The 12,944-nt window shown below is 43.8% G+C and overlaps 1 non-coding gene across 1 annotated transcript; it reads left to right on the top strand.

The window, feature by feature from the left end:
• Positions 1–2,314: 2,314 nt before the first annotated feature.
• TRNAN-AUU (transfer RNA asparagine (anticodon AUU)) lies at positions 2,315–2,388 on the top strand. Its single transcript has one exon. It is a non-coding gene; the product is annotated as a tRNA-Asn (tRNA).
• The last annotated feature ends 10,556 nt before the right edge of the window (positions 2,389–12,944 follow it).

Here is a 12,944-nt window from a genome sequence, read left to right as displayed (position 1 = left end):
GTGTGTACGGCTATTAACCAAAAGGTTAGTGGTTCAATCCCACCCAGGGACGTAATTGACCTTGTTATCAGATTTTGGTGATCTTTCAGTAGACAAGTCAAATTTCATACCCCCTGTTATTGTGTAGGGTACCTGGCCTTCTCTGATGTAATCAGAGTTAGATTTGATTCAGTGATTTTATAAAAAAAGCTAGGAAGCACAATTTAGCAGTGGGTTGCAGAGAAAAAAAATATGCTGGCAGAAAAATCCAATTGAGTGATTAAACAGCTCTTTATTTTCTGGCTTTATTTTTATGCTAACAAATTTGTTCTCTGAAAAGTGTCCACAAAGCCAAGTCTCTGATTAACACCTTTGTAAGGATGGTTTTTCACCTATTACTAAATTAAACTTGCTTCATTGGAAAGGCAGCAAGATGCATCCTCATTTCAATGTCTACTGAAATAATACAGGTTGACACCAGGAAACATTAACGCCACTGCATCCTTGCTGCTTTCTCATGTGGAAGTCTGTTTAATGTGAAAACAAGGTGATATCTAATTAGCACACAGGTAAGGAATTAAGAATATCTTTATTTAAGGGTGAAGATGTTTCTCACAAAATCGTTGCCCCAATGCATCATTGAAATTCAAGCTGGAAAGATGATTTTAATATATCACTTGTACATTTTGTATTGCTCTTCTGGTGACAATGTAGTTTGTTTTTGTCAATTACCATTTTAATAATAGGGTAAAGAAAATGAAGTGGATTTTTGAAAGAAAACAATACTGTCAATATACTATTAAAACAAATTAAAATGGTAAAAGTTATTGTACTTTAAGTAAAAATAAAAGAGCCAAAATATCAATCCCAGTTTTGGAATACTTTAATTAACAAACAAAAAAATGCATATAGCAGAGGATAGTTTCAATCTGCCTACCTCTGGGTTATGGGCCCAGCATGCTTCCATTGCTGTACTCTGCTGCACATGTAAGTGCAAGAGATCCTGAAGCACTCACTCATCATGGGAAAGTACCAATGTGTTTCTTCGTTGGTTGATAGAAGAAACATCTTACAAAAACTCTCCAGATTATTGACTTTATTAAGTTTTTCTAGGAAACGTTTTAGATGAATGCTTATTAGCCTTTGTCAGTATGTACTTTTGCAAAGTGTCTCTGTGGCGCAATCAGTTAGTGTGTACGGCTATTAACCAAAAGGTTGGTGGTTCAATCCCACCCAGGGACGTAATTGACCTTGTTATCAGATTTTGGTGATATTTAAGTAGACAAGTCAAAATTTCAAACCCCCTCTTATTGTGTAGGGTACCTGGCCTTCTCTGATGTAATCAGAGTTAGATTTGATTCAGTGATTTTATAAAAACATCTAGGAAGCACAATTTAGCAGTGGGTTGCAGAGAAAAAGAAATATGCTTGCAAAAAAATCAAATTGCTTGATTTAACAGCTCTTAATTTTCTTGCTTTGTTTTTATGCTAACAAATTTGTTCTCTGAAAAGTGTCCACAAAGCCAAGTCTCTGATTAACACCTTTGTAGGGATGGTTTTTCACCTATTACTAAATTAAACTTGCTTCATTGGAAAGGCAGCAAGATGCATCCTCATTTCAATGTCTACTGAAATAATACAGGTTGACACCAGGAAACATTAACGCCACTGCATCCTTGCTGCTTTCTCATGTGGAAGTCTGTTTAATGTGAAAACAAGGTGATATCTAATTAGCACACAGGTAAGGAATTACGAAAATCTTTATTTAAGGGTGAAGATGTTTCTCACAAAATTGTTGCCCCAATGCATCATTGAAATTCAAGCTGGAAAGATGATTTTAATATATCACTTGTACATTTTGTATTGCTCTTCTGGTGACAATGTAGTTTTTTTTGTCAATTACCATTTTAATAACAGGGTAAAGAAAATTAAGTGGATTTTTGAAAGAAAACTATACTGTCAATATACTATTAAAACAAATTAAAATGGTAAAAGTTATTGTACTTTAAGTAAAAATAAAAGAGCAAAAATATCAATCCCAGTTTTGATTACTTAAATTAACAAAAAAAATGCATATAGCAAAGGATAGTTTCAATCTGCCTACCTCTGGGTTATGGGTCCAGCATGCTTCCATTGCAGTACTCTGCTGCACATGTAAGTGCAAGAGATCCTGAAGCACTCACTCATCATGGGAAAGTACCAATGTGTTTATTCGTTGGTTGATGGAAGAAACATCTTACAAAAACTCTCCAGATTATTGATTTTTTTATGTTTTTTTAGGAAACGTTCTAGATGTATGCTTATTAGCCTTTGTCAGTAGGCACTTTTTGCAAAGTGTCTCTGTGGCGCAATCGGTTAGTGTGTTCGGCTATTAACCGAAAGGTTGGTGGTTCAATCCCACCCAGGGACGTAATTAAACTTGTGATCAGATTTTGGTGATATTTAAGTAGACAAGTCAAAATTTCAAACCCCCTTTTATGGTGTAGGGTACATGGCCTTCTCTGATGTAATCAGAGTTAGATTTGATTCAGTGATTTTATAAAAAAACAGCTAGGAAGCACAATTTAGCAGTGGGTTGCAGAGAAAAAAAATATGCTGGCAGAAAAATCCAATTGAGTGATTAAACAGCTCTTCATTTTCTGGCTTTATTTTTATGCTAACAAATTTGTTCTCTGAAAAGTGTCCACAAAGCCAAGTCTCTGATTAACACCTTTGTAAGGATGGTTTTTCACCTATTACTAAATTAAACTTGCTTCATTGGAAAGGCAGCAAGATGCATTCTCATTTCAATGTCTACTGAAATAATACAAGTTGACACCAGGAAACATTAACACCACTGCTTCCTTGCTGCTTTCTCATGTGGAAGTCTGTTTAATGTGAAAACAAGGTGATATCTAATTAGCACACAGGTAAGGAATTAAGAAAATCTTTATTTAAGGGTGAAGATGTTTCTCACAAATTTGTTGACCCAATGCATCATTGAAATTCAAGCTGGAAAGATGATTTTAATATATCACTTGTACATTTTGTATTGCTCTTCTGGTGACAATGTAGTTTGTTTTTGTCAATTACCATTTTAATAATAGGGTAAAGAAAATGAAGTGGATTTTTGAAAGAAAACAATACTGTCAATATACTATTAAAACAAATTAAAATGGTAAAAGTTATTGTACTTTAAGTAAAAATAAAAGAGCCAAAATATCAATCCCAGTTTTGGATTACTTTAATTAACAAAAAAAAATGCATATAGCAGAGGATAGTTTCAATCTGCCTACCTCTGGGTTATGGGCCCAGCATGCTTCCATTGCTGTACTCTGCTGCACATGTAAGTGCAAGAGATCCTGAAGCACTCACTCATCATGGGAAAGTACCAATGTGTTTCTTCGTTGGTTGATAGAAGAAACATTTTACAAAAACGCTCCAGATTATTGACTTTTTTAAGTTTTTCTAGGAAACGTTTTAGATGAATGCTTATTAGCATTTGTCAGTATGTACTTTTGCAAAGTGTATCTGTGGCGCAATCAGTTAGTGTGTACGGCTTTTAACCAAAAGGTTGGTGGTTCAATCCCACCCAGGGAAGTAATTGACCTTGTTATCAGATTTTGGTGATCTTTAAGTAGACAAGTCAAATTTCATACCCCCTGTTATGGTGTAGGGTACCTGGCCTTCTCTGATGTAATCAGAGTTAGATTTGATTCAGTGATTTTATAAAAACATCTAGGAAGCACAATTTAGCAGTGGGTTGCAGAGAAAAAGAAATATGCTGGCAAAAAAATCAAATTGCGTGATTAAACAGCTCTTCATTTTCTGGCTTTATTTTTATGCTAACAAATTTGTTCTCTGAAAAGTGTCCACAAAGCCAAGTCTCTGATTAACACCTTTGTAGGGATGGTTTTTCACCTATTACTAAATTAAACTTGCTTCATTGGAAAGGCAGCAAGATGTATCCTCATTTCAATGTCTACTGAAATAATACAGGTTGACACCAGGAAACATTAACGCCACTGCATCCTTGCTGCTTTCTCATGTGGAAGTCTGTTTAATGTGAAAACAAGGTGATATCTAATTAGCACACAGGTAAGGAATTAAGAAAATCTTTATTTAAGGGTGAAGATGTTTCTCACAAAATCGTTGCCCCAATGCATCATTGAAATTCAAGCTGGAAAGATGATTTTAATATATCACTTGTACATTTTGTATTGCTCTTCTGGTGACAATGTAGTTTGTTTTTGTCAATTACCATTTTAATAATAGGGTAAAGAAAATGAAGTGGATTTAGTATACTGTCAATATACTATTAAAACAAATTAAAATGGTAAAAGTTATTGTACTTTAAGTAAAAATAAAAGAGACAAAATATCAATCCCAGTTTTGGATTACTTTAATTAACAAAAAAAAATGCATATAGCAGAGGATAGTTTCAATCTGCCTACCTCTGGGTTATGGGCCCAGCATGCTTCCATTGCAGTACTCTGCTGCACATGTAAGTGCAAGAGATCCTGAAGCACTCACTCATTATGGGAAAGTACCAATGTGTTTCTTCGTTGGTTGATGGAAGAAACATCTTACAAAAACTCTCCAGATTATTGACTTTTTAAAGTTTTTCTAGGAAACGTTTTAGATGAATGCTTATTAGCCTTTGTCAGTATAGACTTTTGCAAAGTGTCTCTGTGGCGCAATCAGTTAGTATGTACGGCTATTAACCATAAGGTTGGTGGTTCAATCCCACCCAGGAACCTAATTTCCCTTGTTATCAGATTTTGGTGATCTTTAAGTAGACAAGTCAAAATTTCAAACCCCCTGTTACGGTGTAGAGTACCTGGCCTTCTCTGATGTAATCAGAGTTAGATTTGATTCAGTGATTTTATGAAAACAGCTAGGAAGCACAATTTAGCAGTGGGTTACAGAGAAAAAAAATATGCTGGCAGAAAAATCCAATTGAGTGATTAAACAGCTCTTCATTTTCTGGCTTTATTTTTATGCTAACAAATTTGTTCTCTGAAAAGTGTCCACAAAGCCAAGTCTCTGAATAACACCTTTGTAAGGATGGTTTTTCACCTATTACTAAATTAAACTTGCTTCATTGGAAAGGCAGCAAGATGCATCCTTATTTCAATGTCTACTGAAATAATACAAGTTGACACCAGGAAACATTAACGCCACTGCATCCTTGCTGCTTTCTCATGTGGAAGTCTGTTTAATATGAAAACAAGGTGATATCTAATTAGCACACAGGTAAGGAATTAAGAAAATCTTTATTTAAGGGTGAAGATGTTTCTCACAAAATCGTTGCCCCAATGCATCATTGAAATTCAAGCTGGAAATATGATTTTAATATATCACTTGTACATTTTGTATTGCTCTTCTGGTGACAATGTAGTTTGTTTTTGTCAATTACCATTTTAATAATAGGGTAAAGAAAATGAAGTGGATTTTTGAAAGAAAACAATACTGTCAATATACTATTAAAACAAATTAAAATGGTAAAAGTTGTTGTACTTTAAGTAAAAATAAAAGAGCCAAAATATCAATCCCAGTTTTGGATTACTTTAATTAACAAAAAAAAATGCATATAGCAGAAGATAGTTTCAATCTGCCTACCTCTGGGTTATGGGCCCAGCATGCTTCCATTGCTGTACTCTGCTGCACATGTAAGTGCAAGAGATCCTGAAGCACTCACTCATCATGGGAAAGTACCAATGTGTTTCTTCGTTGGTTGATGGAAGAAACATCTTACAAAAACTCTCCAGATTATTGACTTTTTAAAGTTTTTCTAGGAAACGTTTTAGATGAATGCTTATTAGCCTTTGTCAGTATGTACTTTTGCAAAGTGTCTCTGTGGCGCAATCAGTTAGTATGTACGGCTATTAACCAAAAGGTTGGTGGTTCAATCCCACCCAGAGACCTAATTGACCTTGTTATCAGATTTTGGTGATCTTTAAGTAGACAAGTCAAAATTTCAAACCCCCTGTTATGGTGTAGGGTACCTGGCCTTCTCTGATGTAATCAGAGTTAGATTTGATTCAGTGATTTTATAAAAACAGCTAGGAAGCACAATTTAGCAGTGGTTTGCAGAGAAAAAAAATATGCTGGCAGAAAAATCCAATTGAGTGATTAAACAGCTCTTAATTTTCTTGCTTTGTTTTTATGCTCCTCCCCACACACGGTTATTATAATAAGGCCACCCCCCTACCCCCTTCCCTCCCTGCTGTGTGTCCAGCCACCCCCCCCCTCACCTGCTGTGTGTCCGGCCTACCCCCCCCTCACCTGCTGTGTGTCCAGCCCCCCCCCTCACCTGCTGTGTGTCCAGCCCCCCCCCCTCACCTGCTGTGTGTCCGGCCTACCCCCCCCTCCCTGCTGTGTGTCCAGCCACCCCCCCCCTCACCTGCTGTGTGTCTGGCCTACCCCCCCCCTGCTGTGTGTCCACCCCCCACCCCCCCCTCCCTGCTGTGTGTCCGGCCTACCCCCCCCTCCCTGCTGTTTGTCCGGCCTACCCCCCCCCCTCCCTGCTGTGTGTCCAGACCCCCCCCCCTCACCTGCTGTGTGTCCAGCCACCCCCCCACCTGCTGTGTGTCCGGCCTACCCCCCCCCTCCTTGCTGTTTGTCCGGCCACCCTCCCCTCCCCTGCTGTGTGTCCGGCGGCCTACCCCCCCCCTCCCTGCTGTGTGTCCGGCGGCCTACCCCCCCCCCTCCCTGCTGTGTGTCCGGCCTACCCCCCCTCACCTGCTGTGTGTCCAGCCCCCCCCTCCTCCCCTGCTGTGTGTCCAGCCCCCCCCCTCCTCCCCTGCTGTGTGTCCGGCCTACCCCCCCCTCCCTGCTGTTTGTCCGGCCACCCTCCCCTTCCCTGCTGTGTGTCCGGCCACCCTCCCCTTCCCTGCTGTGTGTCCGGCCACCCTCCCCTTCCCTGCTGTGTGTCCGGCCACCCTCCCCTCCCCTGCTGTGTGTCCGGCCACCCTCCCCTCCCCTGCTGTGTGTCCGGCCTACCCCCCCCCCTCACCTGCTGCGTGTCCAGCCCCCCCCTCACCTGCTGTGTGTCCAGCCCCCCCCCTCACCTGCTGTGTGTCCAGCCCCCCCCCCCCTCACCTGCTGTGTGTCCAGCCCCCCCCCTCACCTGCTGTGTGTCCAGCCCCCCCCCCTCACCTGCTGTGTGTCCAGCCCCCCCCCCTCACCTGCTGTGTGTCCAGCCCCCCCCCCTCACCTGCTGTGTGTCCAGCCCCCCCCCTCACCTGCTGTGTGTCCAGCCCCCCCCCCCTCACCTGCTGTGTGTCCAGCCCCCCCCCCTCACCTGCTGTGTGTCCAGCCCCCCCCCTCACCTGCTGTGTGTCCAGCCCCCCCCTCACCTGCTGTGTGTCCAGCCACCCCCCCTCCCCTGTTTGTGTCCGGCCTACCCCCCCCCCTCCCTGCTGTTTGTCCGGCCTACCCCCCCCCCCTCCCTGCTGTTTGTCCGACCACCCTCCCCTCCCCTGCAGTGTGTCCTGCCTACCCCCCCTCCCTGCTGTGTGTCCAGCCACCCCCCCCTCACCTGCTGTGTGTCCGGCCTACCCTCCCCCCCCCTCCCCTCTCCTGCTGTTTGTCTGGCCACCATCCCCTCCCCTCCCCTGCTGTGTGTTCGGCAACTCCCCCCTCTTCCTGCTGTGTTCGGCCACCCCCTCCCCTCCCTGCCGTGTGTCCGGTCACCCCCCCTCTCTGCTGTGTGTCCAGCCACCCCCCCCTCTCTGCTGTGTGTCCGGCCACCCCCCCAGACACGCAGCGCCCGACACACACAGACATGCAACGCCTGACACGCATACGCATATGCAGCGCCTGACACACACGCACACACACAGCACCTGACACACACACACACACACACACCACCTGACACACACACACACAGCACCTGACACTCACACGGACCTGACACACGCGCACACACTCACACGCAGCACCTGACACACGCACACACAGACGCAGCACCTGACACTCACACGGACCTGACACACACGCACACACTCACACGCGGCGCCTGACGCACATAGACACGCGGCGCCTGACGCACACGCGGCGCCTGACAGACACGCGGCGCCTGACAGACACGCGGCGCCTGACACACACGCACAGGCAGCGCCTGGCACACACGCACAGGCAGCGCCTGACACACACGCAGCGCCTGACACACACAGACACGCAGCGCCTGACACACACAGACACGCAGCGCCTGACACACACAGACACGCAGCGCCTGACACACACAGACACGCAGCGCCTGACGCACAGGCAGCGCCTGACACACACGCACACGCACAGGCAGCGCCTGACACACGCAGCGCCTGACACACGCAGCGCCAGACACACACACGCACCTGACACATGCTCCTGACACACGCAGCACCAATTGAGTGATTAAACAGCTCTTCATTTTCTGGCTTTATTTTTATGCTAACAAATTTGTTCTCTGAAAAGTGTCCACAAAGCCAAGTCTCTGATTAACACCTTTGTAGGGATGGTTTTTCACCTATTACTAAATTAAACTTGCTTCATTGGAAAGGCAGCAAGATGCATCCTCATTTCAATGTCTACTGAAATAATACAGGTTGACACCAGGAAACATTAACGCCACTGCATCCTTGCTGCTTTCTCATGTGGAAGTCTGTTTAATGTGAAAACAAGGTGATATCTAATTAGCACACAGGTAAGGAATTAAGAAAATCTTTATTTAAGGGTGAAGATGTTTCTCACAAAATCGTTGCCCCAATGCATCATTGAAATTCAAGCTGGAAAGATGATTTTAATATATCACTTGTACATTTTGTATTGCTCTTCTGGTGACAATGTAGTTTGTTTTTGTCAATTACAATTTTAATAATAGGGTAAAGAAAATTAAGTAGATTTTTGAAAGAAAACAATACTGTCAATATACTATCAAAACAAATTAAAATGGTAAAAGTTATTGTACTTTAAGTAAAAATAAAAGAGCCAAAATATCAATCCCAGTTTTGGATTACTTTAATTAACAAAAAAAATGCATATAGCAAAGGATAGTTTCAATCTGCCTACCTCTGGGTTATGGGCCCAGCATGCTTCCATTGCAGTACTCTGCTGCACATGTAAGTGCAAGAGATCCTGAAGCACTCACTCATCATGGGAAAGTACCAATGTGTTTCTTCGTTGGTTGATGGAAGAAACATCTTACAAAAACTCTCCAGATTATTGACTTTTTAAAGTTTTTCTAGGAAACGTTTTAGATGAATGCTTATTAGCCTTTGTCAGTATGCACTTTCGCAAAGTGTCTCTGTGGCGCAATCAGTTAGTGTGTACGGCTATTAACTAAAAGGTTGGTGGTTCAATCCCACCCAGGGATGTAATTGATCTTGTTATCAGATTTTGGTGATCTTTAAGTAGACAAGTCAAAATTTCAAACCCCCTCTTATGGTGTAGGGTACCTGGCCTTCTCTGATGTAATCAGAGTTAGATTTGATTCATTGATTTTATAAAAACAGCAGCGAGGAAGCACAATTTAGCAGTGGTTTGCAGAGAAAAAAAATATGCTGGCAGAAAAATCCAATTGAGTGATTAAACAGCTCTTCATTTTCTGGCTTTATTTTTATGCTAACAAATTTGTTCTCTGAAAAGTGTCCACAAAGCCAAGTCTCTGATTAACACCTTTGTAAGGATGGTTTTTCACCTATTACTAAATTAAACTTGCTTCATTGGAAAGGCAGCAAGATGCATCCTCATTTCAATGTCTACTGAAATAATACAAGTTGACACCAGGAAACATTAACGCCACTGCATCCTTGCTGCTTTCTCATGTGGAAGTCTGTTTAATGCAAAAACAAGGTGATATCTAATTATCACACAGGTAAGGAATTAAGAAAATCTTTATTTAAGGGTGAAGATGTTTCTCACAAAATCGTTGCCCCAATGCATCATTGAAATTCAAGCTGGAAAGATGATTTTAATATATCACTTGTACATTTTGTATTGCTCTTCTGGTGACAATGTAGTTTGTTTTTGTCAATTACCATTTTAATAATAGGGTAAAGAAAATTAAGTGGATTTTTGAAAGAAAACAATACTGTCAATATACTATTAAAACAAATTAAAATGGTAAAAGTTATTGTACTTTAAGTAAAAATAAAAGAGCCAAAATATCAATCCCAGTTTTGGATTACTTTAATTAACAAAAAAAAAGCATATAGCAGAGGATAGTTTCAATCTGCCTACCTCTGGGTTATGGGCCCAGCATGCTTCCATTGCTGTACTCTGCTGCACATGTAAGTGCAAGAGATCCTGAAGCACTCACTCATCATGGGAAAGTACCAATGTGTTTCTTCGTTGGTTGATGGAAGAAACATCTTACAAAAACTCTCCAGATTATTGACTTTTTAAAGTTTTTCTAGGAAACATTTTAGATGAATGCTTATTAGCCCTTGTCAGTATATACTTTTGCAATGTGTCTCTGTGGCGCAATCAGTTAGTGTGTACGGCTATTAACCAAAAGGCTGGTGGTTCAATCCCACCCAGGTACGTAATTGATCTTGTTATCAGATTTTGGTGATCTTTAAGTAGACAAATCAAAATTTCAAACCCCCTGTTATGGTGTAGGGTACCTGGCCTTCTCTGATGTAATCAGAGTTAGATTTGATTCAGTGATTTATAAAAACAGCTAGGAAGCACAATTTAGCAGTGGGTTGTAGAGAAAAAGAAATATGCTGGCAGAAAAATCCAATTGAGTGATTAAACAGCTCTAATGTTTCTTGACACCAGGAAACATTAACGCCACTGCATCCTTGCTGCTTTCTCATGTGGAAGTCTGTTTAATGTGAAAACAAGGTGATATCTAATTAGCACACAGGTAAGGAATTAAGAAAATCTTTATTTAAGGGTGAAGATGTTTCTCACAAAATCGTTGCCCCAATGCATCATTGAAATTCAAGCTGGAAAGATGATTTTAATATATCACTTGTGTCCAGCCCCCCCCTCACCTGCTGTGTGTCCAGCCCCCCCCCCTCACCTGCTGTGTGTCCAGCCCCCCCCCCCCCTCACCTGCTGTGTGTCCAGCCCCCCCCCTCACTTGCTGTGTGTCCAGCCCCCCCCTCACCTGCTGTGTGTCCAGCCCCCCCCCTCACCTGCTGTGTGTCCAGCCCCCCCCCCCTCACCTGCTGTGTGTCCAGCCCCCCCCCTCACCTGCTGTGTGTCCAGCCCCCCCCCCCCTCACCTGCTGTGTGTCCAGCCCCCCCCCTCACCTGCTGTGTGTCCAGCCACCCCCCCTCCCCTGTTTGTGTCCGGCCTACCCCCCCCCCTCCCTGCTGTTTGTCCGGCCTACCCCCCCCTCCCTGCTGTTTGTCCGACCACCCTCCCCTCCCCTGCAGTGTGTCCTGCCTACCCCCCCTCCCTGCTGTGTGTCCAGCCACACCCCCCCTCACCTGCTGTGTGTCCGGCCTACCCTCCCTCCCCTCTCCTGCTGTTTGTCTGGCCACCATCCCCTCCCCTCCCCTGCTGTGTGTTCGGCAACTCCCCCCTCTTCCTGCTGTGTTCGGCCACCCCCTCCCCTCCCTGCCGTGTGTCCGGTCACCCCCCCCCTCTCTGCTGTGTGTCCAGCCACCCCCCCCCTCTCTGCTGTGTGTCCGGCCACCCCCCCCAGACACGCAGCGCCCGACACACACAGACATGCAACGCCTGACACGCATACGCATATGCAGCGCCTGACACACACGCACACACACAGCACCTGACACACACACACACACACAGCACCTGACACACACACACACAGCACCTGACACTCACACGGACCTGACACACGCGCACACACTCACACGCAGCACCTGACACACGCACACACAGACGCAGCACCTGACACTCACACGGACCTGACACACACGCACACACTCACACGCGGCGCCTGACGCACATAGACACGCGGCGCCTGACGCACACGCGGCGCCTGACGCACACGCGGCGCCTGACGCACACGCGGCGCCTGACAGACACGCGGCGCCTGACAGACACGCGGCGCCTGACACACACGCACAGGCAGCGCCTGGCACACACGCACAGGCAGCGCCTGACACACACGCAGCGCCTGACACACACAGACACGCAGCGCCTGACACACACAGACACGCAGCGCCTGACACACACAGACACGCAGCGCCTGACGCACAGGCAGCGCCTGACACACACGCACACGCACAGGCAGCGCCTGACACACGCAGCGCCTGACACACGCAGCGCCTGACACACACACGCACCTGACACATGCTCCTGACACACGCAGCACCAATTGAGTGATTAAACAGCTCTTCATTTTCTGGCTTTATTTTTATGCTAACAAATTTGTTCTCTGAAAAGTGTTCACAAAGCCAAGTCTCTGATTAACACCTTTGTAGGGATGGTTTTTCACCTATTACTAAATTAAACTTGCTTCATTGGAAAGGCAGCAAGATGCATCCTCATTTCAATGTCTACTGAAATAATACAGGTTGACACCAGGAAACATTAACGCCACTGCATCCTTGCTGCTTTCTCATGTGGAAGTCTGTTTAATGTGAAAACAAGGTGATATCTAATTAGCACACAGGTAAGGAATTAAGAAAATCTTTATTTAAGGGTGAAGATGTTTCTCACAAAATCGTTGCCCCAATGCATCATTGAAATTCAAGCTGGAAAGATGATTTTAATATATCACTTGTACATTTTGTATTGCTCTTCTGGTGACAATGTAGTTTGTTTTTGTCAATTACAATTTTAATAATAGGGTAAAGAAAATTAAGTGGATTTTTGAAAGAAAACAATACTGTCAATATACTATCAAAACAAATTAAAATGGTAAAAGTTATTGTACTTTAAGTAAAAATAAAAGAGCCAAAATATCAATCCCAGTTTTGGATTACTTTAATTAACAAAAAAAATGCATATAGCAAAGGATAGTTTCAATCTGCCTACCTCTGGGTTATGGGCCCAGCATGCTTCCATTGCAGT

The sequence above is a fragment of the Pseudophryne corroboree genome, unplaced genomic scaffold (genome assembly GCF_028390025.1).
Source record: "Pseudophryne corroboree isolate aPseCor3 unplaced genomic scaffold, aPseCor3.hap2 scaffold_407, whole genome shotgun sequence".
NCBI classification, from domain to species: domain Eukaryota; kingdom Metazoa; phylum Chordata; class Amphibia; order Anura; family Myobatrachidae; genus Pseudophryne; species Pseudophryne corroboree.
This window is presented reverse-complemented; position numbering and strand designations above follow the sequence as displayed.